Source organism: Sorex fumeus, unplaced genomic scaffold, assembly GCF_029834395.1.
Source record: "Sorex fumeus unplaced genomic scaffold, SorFum_2.1 ptg000092l, whole genome shotgun sequence".
Classification (NCBI taxonomy): Eukaryota; Metazoa; Chordata; class Mammalia; order Eulipotyphla; family Soricidae; genus Sorex; species Sorex fumeus.
This window is the reverse complement of record NW_026606149.1, coordinates 1,396,391-1,417,590: the sequence shown is the minus strand read 5'-3', so window position 1 is coordinate 1,417,590 and position 21,200 is coordinate 1,396,391.

Sequence of the window (21,200 nt, the reverse complement as noted above, 5' to 3'; positions counted from 1 at the left end):
CTATTTGTTTAAAATTGTATGCTAATTTGGTTTATTGCTTTTCAATTTTTAGATACAATAATAAAGGAATTCTCATATGGAAAAGTATCACTATACAGTTCGATAATAATTAAATTACATTATGGCGGTTTCATACATATGTATTTCTTCCATTAAATTAGATGGGCTTGCCATTGCTGAAACAGTCTGAATCTATCATCCTAAAGAGATTTCTTAGAGCTTTGATTTCAGTTTATTTCAATTCTTGGAATCAATTTTCAATATATGTGCACTGGCATTGAATTTTGGATATTGGATTTCATTAAAAATTAGTGATTAATGATTCTTGTGCTGAAACATTGGTAATACTATTTAGCACTAATTTGCCATGGAAAAATTGGCAGGAGATAAATCAGAATGCATACTTTTATTGAGTCTAGTTTAAAGTGATTTTATATAAAAAGCTCATGGTTGATTTTCTTTTCCTCTGATTATCTATTCTGGTGGTTTCATTCAAAGTTATTATTACAAAAATATTGCATTTAGAAAAAAGAGACTAGTATTTGTACTATTTTTTATTTGAGAAGTCAAATTATATTAATAATGTTTTCCAATCTATATATTTTCATGCAGCTGATTCTATTTTGAATGATTTTTCACAAAGATCAATTTTATTCAAGAAGGCAAAAAAGTGAAAATTATTATTACCCTTGGAAAATCATAATATTCAAATATATATAAATATATTCTTTCATTTTATTTTTTAATAACTTCAAAACCCCTTTGAGCTTTGTTTGAAACCTTTTTGATACACAAATAGTGAATAATATTGATACACAAATAACTTCAATAATAATATTCAAATTATTGAATGGTGGGACTAGATACGAGATTCAAAGCACAGATTTGTTGGGTAAAAGAGAGAATTTACTGGAAGTTCCAAGTATGATGCTTGCATTTTTACATTTTTGCAAAGAACGAGGAAGAGGAGAAGTAGAAGGAGAAGGAGGAGGGTGATGGGAAGGAGGAGAGGAAGAGGGAGAGGTAAGAAAAAGAGAAAAAGGAGAAAAATAAGTAGATGGGAAGAAGAATGAGGAGGAGAAAGAATAAGTCTTTATCTTTATACCAGCATCAATTTAAAATCTTTGTTGTTTATTAGGATTGGGTAATAAATGTTGCTGCCAATCTCATATTGGTAACATGAAATCATCCTTACCTTGCTTATATGATAATATATACATACATATATACTTATATATGTATTACATATACATATATATCTCTTTGTGTGTGCACACATGCACATGCATGTGTGTGGATCTCTGGTGTATAAGAATGGCAAATGACAAGTAAAATTTATTTAGGAAATAATTCTGGTATCTTGTAAGTCCTACACACAAGGAGAAAACTTGGGAACACACTGCAGTTTAACTTGAGTTGGAATCTTCATTTATAACACTGTTTCTCAACCAAGTTTCACAGTGGTTCTGATTGCAATAATGAACTCTGGCAAAACTACAAAGTGCAAGGGCTGTCTGGGTCCATGCAAAAACTATGTTCAAATGTCCAGAAGCCAAATTATAGCAGCAAGACACTGTCAGGTTCTGCTGAAATGAATCAAAAAAGATTTTTTGTCAGCAGTTTCGGTGAATTTGCATAACTCTTTCAGAAGTCATCACAACAATATGATAACCTTGCTTTGACTAAATGCTCATAAACAGTTGTAATTCAGAAATATGTTGACTGTTAATCGTTGAGTGCTCTACAGTTAACATTGTCAGGTGAATGGCTGACTTAAATCTTTCTACTCAAGCAATAAGAAAGACATTTACGGACTTTTGTTGCCAATGACACATCTTAATTCTCAAGGAAAACTTGAATAGTTTTCTGGTGCTATGAATGAGCTGCATCACATAAATAAACAAGTGCACCTGTAGCATTCGTGTGTGTGAGAGAGACCTACACCACACTGTTCTCAGTTATCACTCCTGTGTCTGCATTCAAGGATCATTCCTGGTTGGGCAGAGGGTTGACATTGTACAAGGCAAGTGCCCTACTATTCTCCTCCTCCTCCTGTAGAACTTATTTTCTGAATGCATGTTCCTATTCACAAATGAATCCTCAATCCAAATCTCTCACTTTTCTAAAATGTAGCACTGTAGCACTCTCCTCCCGTTGTTCATTCATTTGCTCGAGTGGACCCAATAATGTCTCCATTGTGAGACTTGTAGTTACTGTTTTTGGCATATCAAATATGCCACGGGTAGCTTGCCAGGCTTTGCTGTGCGGGTGAGATACTCTTGGTCGTTTGCCAGACTGTTTGGGGGGGAGGGGGTGGGAATCAAACCCGGGTTGGTTGGGTCAACGGCGTGCAGTGCAAGGCAAATGCTTTACCACTGTGCTATCCAGAAAAATTCTAAATTTTACTTATAACCTGAGTATTTTCAATAATTTTCTTTACAATTTCAACTCACCCTTGTTCATTCGTTATAGTGACAGAGATAATTTGCATTACTCATTTCAAATGTAAACATTTTAAGAATTCTACTTATTTAGAGCTTGTTTGGAGGTTCTACCAGGGGAGCGCAGCTACTTGTATACCCTCGACCGAAGACCGGTCCGTCTCTATCGGGGAAGGCGCACAGCTTCGGGAGGGATGCACATGGAGCGGTGAGGGAGGAAGGGGACACCCGCCTAGCCAGCCAGATCAGCCGAATCAACCCTGGAGATCAATGGGGTGACAGATGTCGCAGCCAGAGACATTTTGGTATATAAACTCTTTGCTAATGGAAAGGTACTTAAATATACTTGATTTGTATATCTTGTGATGTCATCGACCAGAACTCAGAGCTGCTCCTCCCAGATGGGAGTATAAAATGAGGCCCTCATAACCATGCCACCAGACTCTGCACCAGGCTGTTTTCACTCAGGGAAACCCAAAGGGTGGCAGGCGAGAGCCCTCCCGGCCCCAAGGGATCTAGCCCTGGCAGATGATCTCCACTATCCAGCTGTCACCACGCTCCAAGGCTGCTTTCTGGACGCTCCAGCCGAGTCTCACGCAGGAGTTAAGTCCAACAGGTAACAGGAACCCAGGTAATGTGGAACCTTGTGAGCTTGGACTCTGGGTTCAATAGGACCTGGAGAGCAGAGATCCTCTGCCTGCTTCCCCCAGTCTCTGGTGACCCAGAGGTCAAACCCATAAGCCACACCCTGACAGTGCCAGATAATCTCCTCATCGACTACCCTCCAGAACATCCTCCAGCCCTCAACCAAATAAATGCATAATTTAACAAATTACACAAAGTTTGGAGTTCTCTACAAGGTAATAGAATTGAGGGCTTCTGCATCTACTAATACAGATTCGGTTTTTCATTAGAAACAACTTTCGCAAGAAAAACAAATATTTCGGAAAATATTTTTAATGAACTAAATGTGTAGATAAGGACTTCTAATATCTCTCTCCTTAGGGCTTTCCTCAAGGGGGAGATCATACCTGAGATATCATATTTGAAATTTTATGAGGAAAGCAGATAGAGATATAATTTAAATTGAGGTTAGGAATATAAGAGCATATGCCTATCCATATGAAGGTAGGAGTCAAGAGACTATACCCTTAAGGTAAGACAACTATACATAACTTCACTTCTGTGATCTCCAAATTCCAAAGTGCTTTTGCAGATTTTAAGCAGGCATTATGTTGAACAGGAGAGCAAACTCAAATAATGAAACAATACAATTAAACTATTCAGACTAGCCAACAGGATACTGAAGGATAACACCTAAATCGAAAAGACTTACACTGCGTGACTTAAAGTTACAGCAATCAATAGAGTATGGTATTAGTGAAAGAGTGCAACAATCAATGGAAGATAATAGAAATTGCAGAAGCAGAACCACATACGTATAGACAAATAATCTTTGATAAAGGAACCAAAGCAATGGAAGGAAACAAAGACTTTTTTTCAGCAAATGGTGGAGACTGCAATGATACACAGTAATTGCAGAGCTGGAGGTTTCAATTAAATATGCCTAACTTCTTTATGTGGGATTATTTTATATCACTGTTTCAACAATTCATCATTCAATAGTAAAGACAGGATAGAAATAAAATGAGGAGGTCAAGCTTTCTAGATGTGTTCATTTCCTCAAATAATGGTCATGCGGCAGATATCCACTTCAGAAATGCAGTGAAAACTGATACCAACAGGGGCTGGATAGATTGCACACAGCCAACCCAGGTTCGATTCCAGCATCCCATATGGTTCCCCGAGCACTGCCAGGATTAATTCCTGAGTGAAGAGCCAGGAGTGACCCCTGTTCATCGCCAGGTGTGACCCAAAAAGCAAAAAAAAAAAAAACAAAAACAAAAACAAAAAAAACCAACCTGATACCTGATACCAACAGTACAGATTTCCTGTGACTGTTCTTTTGGGAGCCATCCACATATGATCATCTTTATAGTAAAGGCAAATACAAGCCGGATGTTTTAAAAATTAAACTAGAGAGAAAAAAGGCAACATAAAATGAACAACCAAGTCCAACGGAAAACAGAGAGCATACATTGGGAGAGAGGAGAGACACAGAAAGAGAGAGAGAGAGAGAGAGAGAGAGAGAGAGAGAGAGGCAGAAACATAGAGAGAGAGACAAAGAGACAGAGAGAGAGAAACAGAGAGACAGAGAAGGAGGGAGGAGGCTATTACGGAAGCCATTAATGTGAAGATTGGGAGAGTGAAAATACTTGACTTACTCCTCAACAGGGAAGAAATGGCAAACAATATTTTTTTTACAGTTGTAGACTTGCAAATTTTTGTGCTTGGGTTTCAATTATACAATGATCAAATATCCATCCCTCCACCAGTGCCCATTTCCCACCACCACGAATCCCAGTATTCCTCCCACCCTCCAGCCCCCCTCCTACCCTGCCTCTGTGGCAAGGTATTCCCTTTTGTTCTCTCTCTCCTATTGGGTGTTGTGGTTTGCAAAAGAGGCAATGGGTGGCGATCATGTTCGGTCTATAGTCTATTTTCAGCATGCTTCTCCCATCCTGGGAGGATCCTCCCAACACCCTTTATTTGGTGCTCCCTTCACTATCTGAGCTCCCTTTCCCCCTAGAGTGTGTGGCTGTCCTCCAAGCCACGGGGTAAAAATTTCTGGTACTAATCTCGGCCAGTCTTGAATAGTGGCAAACAATAAATTTTAGAAATACAAGCTGAGTGTTTGACCATCCTCATTCGACTTAGATAAGTTAAGGTTGAACAATTTGTTTCCAAGAACATTTTCCTTAACATTATTTATTTGATTCCCATCACGAATTCACTGTTCAAGTGATGAAAACCATTATTTTTTATTGAATGATATGATAATTACATGGGGATAAATAAGATGAGAAGAGAAGAATGGACAGAGGTGACCAATATTTCTGATTATTGGGGCACAAACAGAATATTCACTGGAAAACAAAATTGGAAATTAAAGACATAGCTCACTATAGAACTTCCTAGGACAAAAACCTGCCTTTTTTCATGAAAATCACATGTCCAAGAAGATAGCCTTGTATACTATGGAAGTTTGAGTTCATAAAAAATTATATTATTCAAAGGCACATGAATAAATGCCTTTATTAATAAAACAGGTGATTTTAACAATACATTTTGAGAATGCATGATAAACACAGTAGATTTATTTTATGCTTTTTCTTTGCCTAGGGCATAATCTGAAAATCTATTTCCATTCATGTCCACTCCTAAGTAACATATCAGTTTAACTTTCAAGCCTGAACATTCAGGCTCTTAAGGCAGAAAGGACTTCCCTGAGCCCCTAGGCCAAATGAGTTCTCACCTTCTCACATTTACTGCAACTTGCAGTTTTTCTTCTTCCTGCCATTTGGTCACAATTTAGATTCCTATATGCAGGGTCACTTAGTGGTGTTCTCCTTGACATTATGCCAGAGACAGTGTCAGGGTTTGTCCCATGGGTTTATGGTGGCATACTGAATAATTTAGAATGAATAAATGCATGAGTGCACATTCTGAGATTCTGAGATTCTATAAATGTAAATTAAAGGTGGAAAAAGTTCATGTAACATATATTGGAATGAAATCAAAGTTTGAACTCAATTTGAATGTTTTTGTGAGCTCTCCTATCATTTTAATTGGTTAGATTTTCAGTTAATGACAGTAAAATAGTGTTGAAGATGAACTTAATCTAATATGGGAAAACAATATGAGAAGAACAACTAGAACCCTCGTTCAGTCCCCAGCACTGCATACAGTCGGTCTCCCAAGCAGTGCCCTAGTGACCCCTGAGTGTAGAACAAAAAATAAGCCCTGATCTCCACCAAGTGCGGCAATAAATAAATAAATAAATAAAATTATGAGATGTTCACACAAAAATATAATTATATGACAGAAAATATAAAGGAAAAATATATGTGTGTACCACATACTAGGCTAAATATTTATTGAAACTTAGTCATGACATTGATTGATTGACAAATTAAAAATTAATTCTAAGACCTCTGGACAAATTGTATTTAAAACAGTGGGAGTCTACTAGACAGATGACAGCTGTTGGTTTCCAAACATTTATAAGAAATTTTTATCGATACTTTTACTTGACAATGGCATTATTCTCATCATTAGTGATAATTCTGCCAAGGAAATTTGATAGCATATGAAACAACATTGTTATGCTTACAAGTTCTCTGAATTTCATGGATATAAAGTTTAGGGGAAAAGTGTGTTTCTAATTCCATCCTCAAAAACAATTATGAAAATTTGGATTAAAATATCAGCTATAGGGATCAGAGTTATAAGACAGCGAGTGGGTAAGGAAATTGCATTGCACGTAGCTGCTGACCTGGGTTCAATCCTCGGAACCCCATATGGTCGCCTGAGCAATGCCTGAATGACCGCATCGTACAGAGCCAAGAATAATTTCTGTGTACCACCAGGTGTGGCCACTTCCCCAACTCCGCCCCCGACCCCCCCCCCCCCAAAAAAAGTATATGCTGCTTCATAGCTTAGAACAAAATTTAAAATATGTTTACAACTTGAAGCAGATACCACAGCTGCTCTGGGTACACTTACACTGAGGAATTCATAACTCATTCTCAAACATACAAAGTCAAATAAGTGAATGCAGAAAGTGGTTACTAATGCAGCCTCAGCTGTGGTACTGCTTGCTGCCTTACTTTTCACTTTGTGTTTTTCATGCTTTCTATTTTCATCAGATGGATTTGAATGAGATTAAACAGATTTAACAATCTAAAGGATGCCCAGAAGGAGGCCATAGCAATAGCAACCTTTTCTCTCTTCTCCCTCCCCCCCACCACTCCCTGAGCTTACAAGTAAAACACAAATGGTGTAGATTACTGGGTAAGCATGCAAAAAGTGCTCTTATTTTGTGTTATGACTTTAAAAGCTTTGGAAAATAAATATTAAGCAAGCATTTTCACACTGCTTTAAGCACAGTTTATTTTTAGGAAGTTTAGGGAATCCATTCATAGAAATGGAAGAATAGCAAGTAAAGTGGAGAGCTAAATAAATTACTCGCAAATTGTAGAAAGCCAGTGGAGGAGTGAAATAGCTTCGCCATGCAGATTTAGTACTTTCTTTTTTGGGCTCTATAAATTGCGCCTCAAACAGGTTCGCTGTACACTAGAGTCACTTTAGTCCATCTGTACTTTCGAGCTGGAAAAGTTGTTTAAGAGTGCTGAAGGTGTCAGATGCAGGCAGAACCTCTAGGATTAAGAAGACATTCAAAGAAAATGATGAAATGTGTATTTTTCTTAGACGATTACTGCAACTGCTGGCAGCTAGACAGTGACTTGTGTAAATCAAAATGCTTACAACCTAGGTGCCCACCAATCGTGGCACTCACACGGAATTTCCATCAAGTCTCATTTCACTCTTCCTTTGATGGAGATGATTGATTGATCGTTTCACACTGTGGGGGACTCTGGGCTACCCCAGATCTCTCACATTCTCCGTGCTCCACACTGAGTTTGCCTCATTGACTTTCTCCTAGCCATGTGACTGCCAGGACACAGAGTGACATTTAATGATTTTTCAACATGGTAATGTCACATTCATCACTCTGTATCACTCATGACAGACCCAAATTCAAATGCAAACATGAAACGGAGACTGACTTCAATCCAAACTCTGATACACTTTGCAACTGACATCTATCAACACAGACTGACAAAATACATGGAAGAGAAAATAGCCGATTGCTTTTACAATAATTAAAAATACTGGATGTGGTAGTATCTTAAGATATCAAAGCTATTTTAATTTCATGAGACATTTGTTCTAATTTGTTCTACTCAAGTGGAAAATGTATTATTTGAAATGACTTATCAACTAAGTATATATGTCTCTATATTTGTCTATATATACATAAATAAAATAAATACAGAAATTGGGAAAATATCACTGATGGAGTATGGTATTCTTTCTATAAATTAGATATTTTAATGCCCAAAAGTATTTCTCTAGAGTTCATAAGGTAAAGGACCCTTGGAAGATAGAATCTTTACTTAGAGGAAAATAAATTAGTATTTTTATATAAGGTTTCTTTTACCTCCTTGTTCCTTTAAATTGCTCTATTCTACTAAAGATGCTTTTACTGCTATACAACATTTTTAATGGCAAGAATCTCCCTGAAACTTATCCAACAGAAAAATATAAGTCTAAATTTCACTGAAGTTTAGACATTTTGAAATGTTGATAACATATTAATATCAGTAACAGATTTTAACAAACACTTCCTAAGAGCTTCCAAGTAATAACTATATAAAAAAAAAAAACACAGGATTTTACATTCCCTCAGTGACCCACTAGTTTAAACTACAGGTAAAATTCAACATCCTTTTAAAAATCAGAAATTTTGTAAGTGCTTTTATTTAGTTAGAAAAATTTCTCTGTAACCACCATAATGCTACTTTTCAGTTAGATGTCAGAAATAACTTCAGATATAATACTGACACTAATCAAAACTTCATGAAATAAAGAACCATATCAAATGACATATTCTTTATGTCCACCAAGCCTGCATGTTTGATAAATAGTTGTAGAACAAAACTGAATAAAAGCACCAAACACTTTATTAATATCACAGTGTAGCTGCAGTTACTTTTTTTAAGATGCTAAACTAACATACTATGAGCTCTTGACACAATACTCTGATTTAATCTGAGCATTTTTCTAATGTAGAAGCATCTTTGCTCTAGTCTCTTTTAGACCTAAGCCAATTTTCGCAATGTCCTACATTGTAATAATAGGGATGAATACCTATATATATATTTTTAGCTTTGCCATCTGACTACTTGCATTATTATTGCCTGTAAATAATCCGAGTCTTCATAGTTCTGAATAGCTGGCTATTGTTTGACCTAAAACATTGACTAAAAATTCCCTGATGTTATCTAGTTTGCAATTTTTAAGTGTGAAAATAGTTGATGTTTTTTCAGCTTACTCTAGTTGCATCTCTTTCCTGGTGACTATTACGGCAATGACAAAATTACTTTGTTGTAAGAAGTCCCACTCCTAATATTTAGGTAACCAAAGAGTGGGTTATTATAAGAACACAGTCATCTAAACAGGTCCTTTCCCAGAGAATTGCCTTCAACCAAGTGGAATTACTTCCCTTGGGGTGTTCTGCACTCCCACCTGGTTTGACCTTGCATGCATGCTACCTGCTCCTTGCTCAAAGCAGTTAACACCATGGAGGCACTGCATGGTTCATTTCTCCTGAGACTCCTCCCCCAATAATAACTGCAACAGATTTTTTCTGTTGTAAGCTGTGTTTCTGGTAAAGCTGATTTAAAGCACTTGCTACTGTGGTGATCCTAGGAAAAAGAATATTCATTCCAATGATGAAACTGTGGATTGCATCACTAGCCAACTGCACCCATTAGGTATCCCATCCCTGAGAGGAGGTGGTCATGAACGTCCCCAGTGATTGTATCAGTGATTCCTATGGATTTACTTGTTTGACTTAGACAGGGATATAAGAAGCAATAGCAGGATCTTGCTGGATGTGGGAAAACTAGTCAAGAGCTCAATGTCTATTTTCTCAGCACAACTGAATCATGTAAACTTGGAAATCACACACTTAGATCATCAAAACAGTAATTTGAAGCCAAGCATGAGAGTAAGAGAGATTTTGCGGCAGTGAGACAGAGCCTGTTCTTGGGAATACTTAAATATCACTATTAAATAAAGTTAGGTTTTATCATCAAAGAACTCATCAAAATGTCCAGAAATTATAGAAACAAAAGATAAAATCATATATTAGGATTTATGAAAGCATACATTCATTGCTATGTAATATCTATAAAACTGTTGGCCCATTTGATATTCCTGCTGTAATTCTGTTGGAAAATGTGAGAATAACTGTTGAAGAAAATAATATATTATTGATAATTATATCACAACAACTAGTAAACAGTCTCAAGAGATATGTGTGTTTCTCTACACCATTATTTTAGTGAATAGATCCTAGTCCTGTCTAAAGATAAGTGTCATATTGCAGCAAAAACAGCTAACTTAGCATATAAGTCCAATGACATAGATTTGCCCAAGGACTCTTGCTGTGAAAAGTAATTGAAAATATTGTCAATTCTCTCACTTTCACAAGACATGCAATCTCAGACCAAACTCTAGTATTTTCACAGTTGCTGATTCATTCTTTATTCCATTCATTTAATGTGAGAATTTGACAAATACAGGTTTAAAAAAAAAATATATATATATATAGATTCACTATTTCTTTAAATCAGTCACTCTATTTAATTGAAATACATCTAAAATAAAAAAATTAATTTATCTATTATCACTTACTAACATACTATTGACTAGAAAATAATATGGATGAAGGAATTTTAAAGAATTAAATCAACTGAGTTCAAATACTGAACTTGTCCGGCACTTTAGGCAAAGTTCAAAGTTACTTGTACGAATTTTGTATTTATCAAGAAATGTTTGAGTTGTCAAAATCCCAAGCCAATATGACTTTAAAATAGCTATATTGTTTAGAAAACATATTTTAAATTTTCCTACCTTGAAGCATAAATGTAATTATCATAAAATAATAGCATCTTCCTAGCCAAGACATATTTTTTGGATTATCAAGAATGGCAAAAAAAATGTGCTACATATCATTTGTTTGACACATCGTTTGATTCTGTCCTGTCAAGGATGATAAAAATTTTGACTCTCATTACTTATTTAAAATTATAAAACATCCTGATATACTCCTGCTTTTGCTTGGCATGGGAACAAAAATGGTAAAATGATGCATTGACGATAACATAATCAATCGTATGCATAAAAAGCCCAAGTTTAACTTGGAGACATTTACTTAAATGTGTGTCACTTGGATAAATAATATGCTGAGGCATTTCTATAAAGAGCAATGAAAACTTGAGTAAAAGAGCAAATTCTTCTTGATCGATTCTTTGAATAATTTAGGCAAGAACTCTCAAGCATTCTGGTCTTGTTTAAATTTATCCCCAGAACTAGGGTAATGTCATTGCATGCTATATGCCCAGTCTGTAAAATATATGACCTTCTTTTTAACTAGTAATACCTCAGCATTCTACACTAGCTTTCTTTCATATTACCTTATTGTGCTATCTCATAGACAACTACTATATATTTTGAATATCTAAGAGAGGTAGTTTCAGGCCTCTATTAAATTATTGATGACTTCAAGTTTAACTTAGTTGAAGAAATACCCTAATTATTCTTTTTATGTTATACAAGCATTTACATGATCTGAATCTGATTTACCCAAATTACCTTATTTAAATACTCTCCTTTTTGTCTCCAATAACTCAGTTACCTTACACTTTGGGTAATATCAATTGAATTTTTTTTTTACTTTATAATGCTTATGATGGATATTGTTCTATAAATTGCTTTCCATCATCTTTAGCATTTAGAACTATGACTGACATGTAATGAACATCCAACAGATATTTTTCAATGACATCATTTGTCTTTGAAGTATGAACAGTTACTGTGGAATATATAAGCCAATAAATAAAATACTATGAATGTTCATGTGGATATAATAATTGGCTGATTTTGTCTGATAAAAAATTGAAATTGTGAGGGTTACTATGTTTTGAGAAATATATACCAAACTATAGAAATTTCACAGTTAAAAATTTGGTAGCAATTTTAAAATGTTAGTCATGAGAAAAAAGGTAAGGAAGAACCATATATCTATATTTGTATTTTAGTAGGTAAAGGTAAAAAGGTAAAGGCCCTCCCGTTGATCGTCGATTTGCTCAAGCGGGCCCAGTAACGTCTCCATTGGAGACTTTGTTGTTACTGTGTCTGGCATATCAAATACTCTCGGTAGCTTGCCGGGCTCTCCGAGAGGGGCGGAGGAATCGAACTCGGGTCGGCCATGTTGGCCGCTTGTAAGGCGAACGCCCTACCGCTGTGCTATTGCTCCAGCCTGTATTTGTATTTTAGTAGAGTTGTGATAAATGGAATGAGGCCCTGTGAAAATTTTCTCACATTAATTTCAATAATCCACAAATATGTTAATTTATATGTCAACAGGAACCTTGCAGATAATATTAAGTCAAGGATCCTGAGTTTGAGAGAATATCCTCAATTATTATCATAGGTCTCATGACATTACAACTTCTCTTGTAAGAACTGGCCATAAAATCAGTCAATTATTATAAAATAATAATTAAAATAATAAGAAAAGAGATATTCCAGGGGCTGTGTGGGTTTTGATGGTGTCATAAGGGGTTCTCAGTAAAGAAATGCAGGTAAACTTCTGAAGACGAAGACGAATGAAGACGAAGAAACAGATGCCCCTTAGAAAATGCAGGCTGAAACAGTTCTGAAACACAGTTCATTTAGAACTGAAAAGCCTACATCTGTTTTCAGCTCCTGAGCAAGTGACAATTTTTACAGAAGCAATAGGAAATAAACAAGGATGCTATTTCAGAAGAAAAAGATAATGCCAAGAACCACAGAAGAGACGTTGAAGGTTAAAAGACAGACCTGTGACCCTAGCAATAATCTAGGAGAGTTACTTAGTTGTATCACAGATTACATGAACAACATTAGTAGAAGAACAAAAATGTAAAATCTAGTTCTAAAATTAAATACAACTCAGAGATTTGTTCAATGAGAGCCTGCAGTTGGGTAAAGATTCAAGAATGAAGAATAAGTGTCCTGGTTTGAGGAAAAAAACCAATAAGGATATTTCACATCGAGTTGAAGGAGTCCATAATGAGACATTATAACTAGTTTTAGGAACAAGATTCACTTTTCGATTTCTTTGGGTAGACAGAAAAATAATTTATTCAATAAACTGAACATCATGATACAAATTTCAAGTATTCTGTTAATGGTTGGAGAACCATCAAAATTTGCACACAAGTTTAGTTTGGCCAATGTGTCACATTAACTAAGGGAAAAAAACGCAAAGCTAAAAAGAAATTTAAAAAAGTGTGAAAACAAGAAACCAAGCAAAATAAAGAGTAGGGAATTTTAAAGTATATAATGAAATGTTCAGAAAAAGTAATAGAAAAATATGGTACATTCATGTTATTCCAAGGAAATATTAAAACATGAATCTAAGCACATTCATTGCTAAAGTGTGTAATGTAATTAATAAGCAAAATAAGTAACAATGGAATGATTACTGAATATCTCATAGAACTGAGAGTCTTAAATATCTATCAGTTAAGAAAATAAGACAATTGAAAATATTAGTAGCACTATATCTTCCTAGTAGATTTTCTGTCTTTATATAAGAGAATTATAAATTTAAAATTCCCTGGAGTCTTAATGAATTTTTTTTAATGAAAGCATTGGTTCTACACCCAACAACAACACAAACAATGAATGATATTTCAACCCAAGAGAGTCACTGGAGAATCATTTCTGGATATCGGTAATGTCTTAGTAAAAAGGGGAACAGTAAAAAAAAACCATCCTAGCCAATTGCCTCCCCAATATTAAGGAATATTTTTAGACTTGACTTATTTTTCTCTCATTGTTTCAGAAAATTAATTTTTAATTTATCCATTTTTTAAATTTTATTTTCCTAGGAGCGATAGCACAGCGGGTAGGGCGTCTGCCTTGCACGCAGCCAACATGGCCGACCCGAGTTCGATTCCTCCACCCCTCTCGGAGAGCCCGGCAAGATACCAAGAGTATTCGATATGCCAGACACAGTAACAACAAAGTCTCCAATGGAGACTTTACTGGGCCCGCTCGAGCAAATCGATGATCAACGGGAGGGGCCAAATTTTCCTAGGAGAAATAATGATGCACTCTTTCCAATCCACTGTATTTCCAAGGTAGAATATGATTTCCCAGGTAACATTGCTGTAATACTCTTAATATTTCTTTTTTTAAAACAAAAACTAAAGATATACATGCATAGTCTAAGCACTAAAGCTTTATCCAAATTGCTTGATTCCTCATTTTCAGACATTATTCAATAAAGGTAAAAGGTAAAGGCCCTCCCGTTGATCGTCGATTTGCTCGAGCGGGCCCAGTAACGTCTCCATTGGAGACTTTGTTGTTACTGTGTCTGGCATATCGAATACTCTCGGTAGCTTGCCGGGCTCTCCGAGAGGGGCGGAGGAATCGAACTCGGGTCGGCCATGTTGGCCGCGTGTAAGGCGAACGCCCTTCCCGCTGTGCTATTTATTGTAGATGTCATATTCAGTCTACCCAGCTGGAAGTAAGTCTCTTACAGAAAGGTATATTAATTCATTTTTCTTCACTTGGAAAAATAATTTTGGCAGCAATTGAAGTTGGTAAAATATCAATCATCATTTCATTTATATATAGGCACTTGTATTTGGATGTATCCCAACATATATTTAATAACTGAAGAAATTATTTAATTCAAGATTGTAAAAAAAGGGAAAAGAAATAAAGAAAACAGCCCCCCAAATCCACTGACTGTACCTAAACCCACTCTATGAGAACAGTATATTGATTTCTAAAATACTACCAAATAGAAGCAAGAAAAAGGCCAGCAAACTCTCATTAATGTGCTCCACAGCTCTGTGCTAATGTCTATTTCTTCCTCACCGGAAAAGTAGCGAGACACATCAGCACATGTGGAAAAAATGCTTCTAAAATCTCTTGTAGATTTCTGGTCATACGTCTTTTGATTTCTCTTTGCGACTTCCCAGGATTCCACCAAGGTCGACTTTTTGCTCTGTTCATTAGAGTCTCTTGCAGTGTAAGATTGCACTGGAAGGCGCACATGCTTCATCTACTGCTTAACTGCACTCTTAGTTGGATGCAGTGCCCATAATTCGTTTATTTCCAAGACAATTTTGATGTCAGCTCTTGTTGTTGCCTTACTGCAACCCAGAACTGGTTTATTCATGATATCTAAACAAGAATAAACCAGAGAAGATTCTTAAAAAATAATTAATCTAGGAGTGGGGATTGGGATGGAGGGAGGGAAAAGGAACAAGTGGAGAGGAAAGGAGTGAGAGAGAAATGGAAGGAGGAGATTGAAGGGACAGGGAGAAATGGATGGAAAGAGGAGAGAGGAGTACTAGGAAGGAAGGAAAGAAGTACAGGAAGGAGGGAGGGAAGGAAAAATTGAAATCCACTTTAAGATATTCAGGCTTTGATACAAAAATCAATTTTGTATGTCTAGAATGTTTGCAATCTAATATACAGAAGTTTAAACCTTCTCTTTACTGGTTTACTGTGGAGAATGTCCTGCTTTATTACATAACAGAAATGTTTCTTTCATTTCAAATCTTTCCAATTCGTGGAATACAAGAAAGAGGAGGAAATTTGTAAGCATTTCTTCATAAAAGAACATGTCCAGAAAGGTGGGTTTCAAAAACTTTCAATCACATTGTAGCTTTTCCTGTTGCAAGGTCTACCACCTACAGCTTTCCAAAATTTTGTATTACCCTGGAAGACCCTAGTGGGGCATTTGTCAGTCCTATAACTCCAAAACATATTGTGTATGTAAATCTCTATAAAGATATAAGCTCACACGTGTCCCTATATATGTAACTATACATATTCACATATAATTAATTAACAACCAATTATATATCACACACACCTATAGATAATATCATCTTCATCAAGTGTAGATATGACATTTAATTCCTTGTGATTCCAGTTTGTTCATCTCAGTTTGGAAATTTATTATATTGGCAGTAATAAAAATCTAAGGATTTAATGTAAAGAAGATCTGTAAACTCTAACCTATTTTTTAAACTTTGTCTCAGTACTATGAGTCCATCTCTACTGATGTCAGAGAACTTCCCCCACAAACAAAACAGCATGTGTGCTGACCCCGTAGGTAGTCATAGGCAACAAGGGCCACCGTCATATGCAAACCTGCTTCTTCATCTCTGTCCCTCTGAAGTTTTGCTCTCAACAGCAATACAAGTGTCAGGTATCAGAACTCATATCGTTTATAAAACCTGCAAGTGGACATGTGAAATTTAATTACTTTTTTCTATTAATATTATAATCATGACACTATCACAGCATGGTTTTTTGAATTATTGCCATTTTCTTAAAAAAGAAGGTGAAGACTCTACAGAGCAGAATTTGTCACTAAAAACAAGCAAATACAAACATTTTTAAATGTACAATTTTACTTTGAGTGAAAAATATTAATCCCTGATCTTAAAGATAAGGGTAAGTAATTAAGTTTTAAAAGAAATAAATTCTTGGGTGTTTTTTCAATTGGAGGCCAGCCACACATGCTAGGGGAAAAGGGAGCTCAGATAGAGAAGGGAGCACCAAAAAAAGGGTATTGGGAGGATCCTCCCAGGATGGGAGAAGCATGCTGAAAGTAGACTATAGACCAAACATGATTGCCACTCATTGCCTCTTTTGCAAACCACAGCACCCAAAAGGAGAGAGAGGGAACAAAAGGGAATGCCCTGCCACAGAGGCAGGGGGGGTGGGGGGAATGGTTGGTGGGAAGGATACTGGGATCCATGGTGGTGGGAAATGGGCACTGTTGGAACGATGGGTATTTGATCATTGTATAATTGAAACCCAAGCACAAAAATTTGTAAGTCTACAACTGTACCTCATGGTGTTTCACTAATAAACAAATAAACAAATAAATAAAAAAATAAAAGAAATAAATCATTCCTTACACATATACTTTCTTTACTTTGTACACTATCCACAAAGAGGGGGCCAGAGAAATTGAACAGAAGATATGCTGCATTTGGCCAATCCAAATATGAGTCCCGAAAATGCATGTGTTCACCTGAATATGACTGAGAATAAACCCTGAGCACAGAGCCAGGAGTAGTCACTGAGTGACTCGCCTCTTGCCAGGTGTGCACTAAACACTTTTTAAAATGTACTCTTTATTTTGGTTTAGTCTCTACATCCAGCTGTGTGCAGGGCTGACTCCTGGCTCTACGCTCAAGGATCACTCCTGGCAGAGATCAGGGAACCATATAGGCTGCTGGAGATCAAACCCAGGTCAGTCAAGTGCAAGGTAGTCCATCTCTAGCCTCCACAAATAAATTTTAAAAGAGGTTACATATATGAATCAAGATTGCTAATTCATATAATTTTTAATTCCTCAAAGACATTTTGATACAGCTTAAAAGCTATAACATAAATGAATAATACAAAAACTACAGTTTTAAAACACTCATACAAGGAGACATAGAAAGGACTCATAAAAGTGAGACTGTATGTTTTTGAACATCTCTTTAAAATATGTGAATTTTAATTTTTAAATGTCATATTTAATCCTTCCAAGATTTGGTGGGTACTGTGTGTTTTAACATCTTTTTTTTTCTTATTCCTTCAAAAATGTTAAGTCTATGTGGTCTTTCAAATCTGTAATTTGAATTAATTAGGGGGAAAAGCCTACCAATTTTGTGGCATTTTTCACTCACAAAACTCAGTCAAATATTGTAAGTAACGTATTCGTATTACATGCAATGTAGTTCAAACTTGCAGGAGCTAAAAGACCAAAAAGATCCCTTGTCCCACTTGAGTAGATGCAATATTGGGCAATCAGAAAAGCAATAACATTATTTTAGCATCTGGACTGTATAATATAGACTTTTATTTTAATTTACTACTTGTGAAGCAAGGTCTTTACTTTCTATAATTAGAAATGAGTATTCTATAAATCTAAATTAGAAATGATAAATTATAGTGATCAGAAGTCTCTCCAAATTTATATTCAGTTTGTACATCTTTGTTTTCATTAATTCTGCTTTGTGCAGAATTAACTTTTCTTTCAGATGAAAAAATCCATTAAGTTTGAAATATTTTTAAAAGACCATAGAAGCTAAACAATTTTTTTCAATCAGAAAATAACAAGATTCTTAGGGGAACAAAAATAACTCACTTTAAAACTGTAAGTTTTCTTTGAAATGAAGGCTTAATTATAATTCTTATGATATTCCAGTGTGTGTATTCAAGAGTTAATAACTAGGAAGAGTAGATAGTAATTTTCACAGGAAAGTTTAGGAAACTGTGGATAAACACACAGAACAAAAATCTGAGAACAATCCCCATATATGATAGAACAAGGATAATACTAAAGGTACCCAAACTTACTTTCAAGCAAAACTTCATAATTTAAATTTTACGGTATTTTCTACAGATTTTGTAGCAATTTTAACTCCACTAAATATCAGAGCACAAATAAAAGAACATTTAGGCATTTTAATATTTTACATTACCATATATATATGCAAGTGTGTAAATATATATAATTTTGATGCATTGGATCAAATTATATAGTTTATTGATTTGAAGATTTTTATGACTACTGGGAACCACCAGGAGTAATCCCTGAGCATACAAGGTAGACCCACCACAATACAAAGTAGAGAAGTAAGAGAGAGAGAAAGAGGTAGGAAGTGAGAGAGAGAGAATCATTTGATTTGAACAGATATTTCCATGTTTAATACTAACCTTGGTGAGAACTAGAAACTCCCCCCTAATGGAAGAGTTATCAAAGGTGCATGGAGACATTCTGAGGGATTTCTAGATTCTTCTCAGCATGGTTTCTTTGAAATATCCTTTGTATATTCTGGAACTTGTCATCTCATATTCAATTTCCTACTTCATATTCTCTCCTGTCTCCTGCTAACAATTCTCTATCTCTTCTGCATCTCTACATCATGTTTATTATTACTGCATAGAATATTCAACTTAGCAATAAATGGGTCACTGACAGACAATTTACACCACACTGCCCTCCAGGCCATGGGATGAGAGAAGCTCACTTGAAGACTCCACAGAAAATGTCTCTGCTTACATATTCTGTTTTACACTTTCTCTCCTATGATTATTTTCAGTAAATACCTTACCAGCAACTCATGGGGGGGGAGGAGAATAATTTAAATCACTCTTTAAAAAAATTTTATTCTATAAGACAAAGTTATGAATATAGTCAAGGAAAAAATAAATGAATTTTTAATATGTTGCCTTAAGGAATGGACACTTCATGAGATATCCATCAACTATTCAGACTATATATAAAAATCAAATACCCAATTTATATCGTGAAACAACTCAATACATAAACAGCACAGGTCAGCATTCTTCATGCCTGCTTGAGAAACACTATTCCCATTAGGATATGTGTGAAACAATAGTTTATTCAATTGCTAAACATTTTAGAGAGCTCTGTGCCCATACTGTTTGTGGACTGATTTTTCATGTAATCATCTTAAATATCACTAAATTATGTTTCGGTATAGAGTCCTGTTGATTTTATTTTACAGAGTACTCTCCAAAGTTATGTCCTCATTAATCTATATTCTACCCCATTCAACCCCATTGACATTCGCAAGAGAAAAATAGTAGCACTCACACTTAGGTGTGAGATGAAAAAAAATTAAGAAAACAAAACGAAACAAAAATGCATAAAAAATCATCAGAAATCAAAGCTTGGACTGAACTGAATTTACCAGTTTTTCAATGGAGATTCCTCCGCCCCTCTCGGAGAGCCCGGCAAGCTACCGAGAGTATTCGATATGCCAGACACAGTAACAACAAAGTCTCCAATGGAGACGTTACTGGGCCCGCTCGAGCAAATCGACGATCAACGGGAGGGCCTTTACCTTTTACCAGTGGAAATGTAGACAACATGGGTGTAAGATGTAGACAACATGGGTGTAATGCTGTGATGTAGGGAAAGTGTCACTTTGTTGTGGATTATGTTGTGGTGAAATGTTTTGAAGACTATATCCCTAAAATTTATTTAGTCTTAGAAGTGAGGATTTCCTCAAATAGAAACCATAAATAGCATACTCAAAATATATTTGCAACCATGAAATAAATGCTATATTTTCGTTAATGTTATTTTTTGTTTATAAATATTTATCTGGGGGTGTAAAATGAAACTGGACCACTCCCACCCAAGCAGTGGCTTCACCACTGTCTACTGCCTCAGCTCCTTGAAAACTTCAGTCATGCATTCAGAAATTACAAGAATTTGCTTTCATCTGCCATTTTTGGTTTTCTTGCTTTGCTTCCTTTGATTCTACATCTAGGTGAGATCATCCAATATTTGTCTATCTCATTCTGATGTATTTCACTTAGCATGAAGCCTACCTGGTTCTGGTGAATTTCTGGAACACATTCAAGATGCTTGACTATACTCTACTGTCTTATAAGGTTCACAGTATGGTCCACATGCACTGCTTCAACCACTAACGCTATTTTAATAAATAATAATAAATATTTGTAGGGCACTACAAATATAATTAAAAAAACTCTAATGAAAGGAAAGGAAAATAAAGAGCCAAAAATTCACAGGAATCAGAAAGAATTTGAGATCTGAAAGGCAACGTCCACAAAAGGTTATTAATTAAATGTTTAAGGAGATTAAGTGTTATACCCAGAAAACATGACCTCTAATGAAAGAGGGAGCTTTGGTGATAACAAAAAGAATATTAAGGGCTGGAGCAATAGGACAGCAGGTAGGGGGGTTGCCTTGCACGTGGCGGACCTTGGTTTGATTCCCAGCATCCCATATGGTCCCCCGAGCACTGCTAGGAGTAACCCCTGTGCATCGCTGGGTTAAGAAATAAAAGTTAAGAAAAAAAAAAAGAAAAGAAAAGGAATGATGAAGAAATATAGTATGAAGGCTTAGTAGTTTAAGTTAAATTGACTTTTCTCTGTTATTAATGCTTGTTCTACTTTTCTGTCCCTTTGTCCTTCTTTCTTAAAGATTTTTAA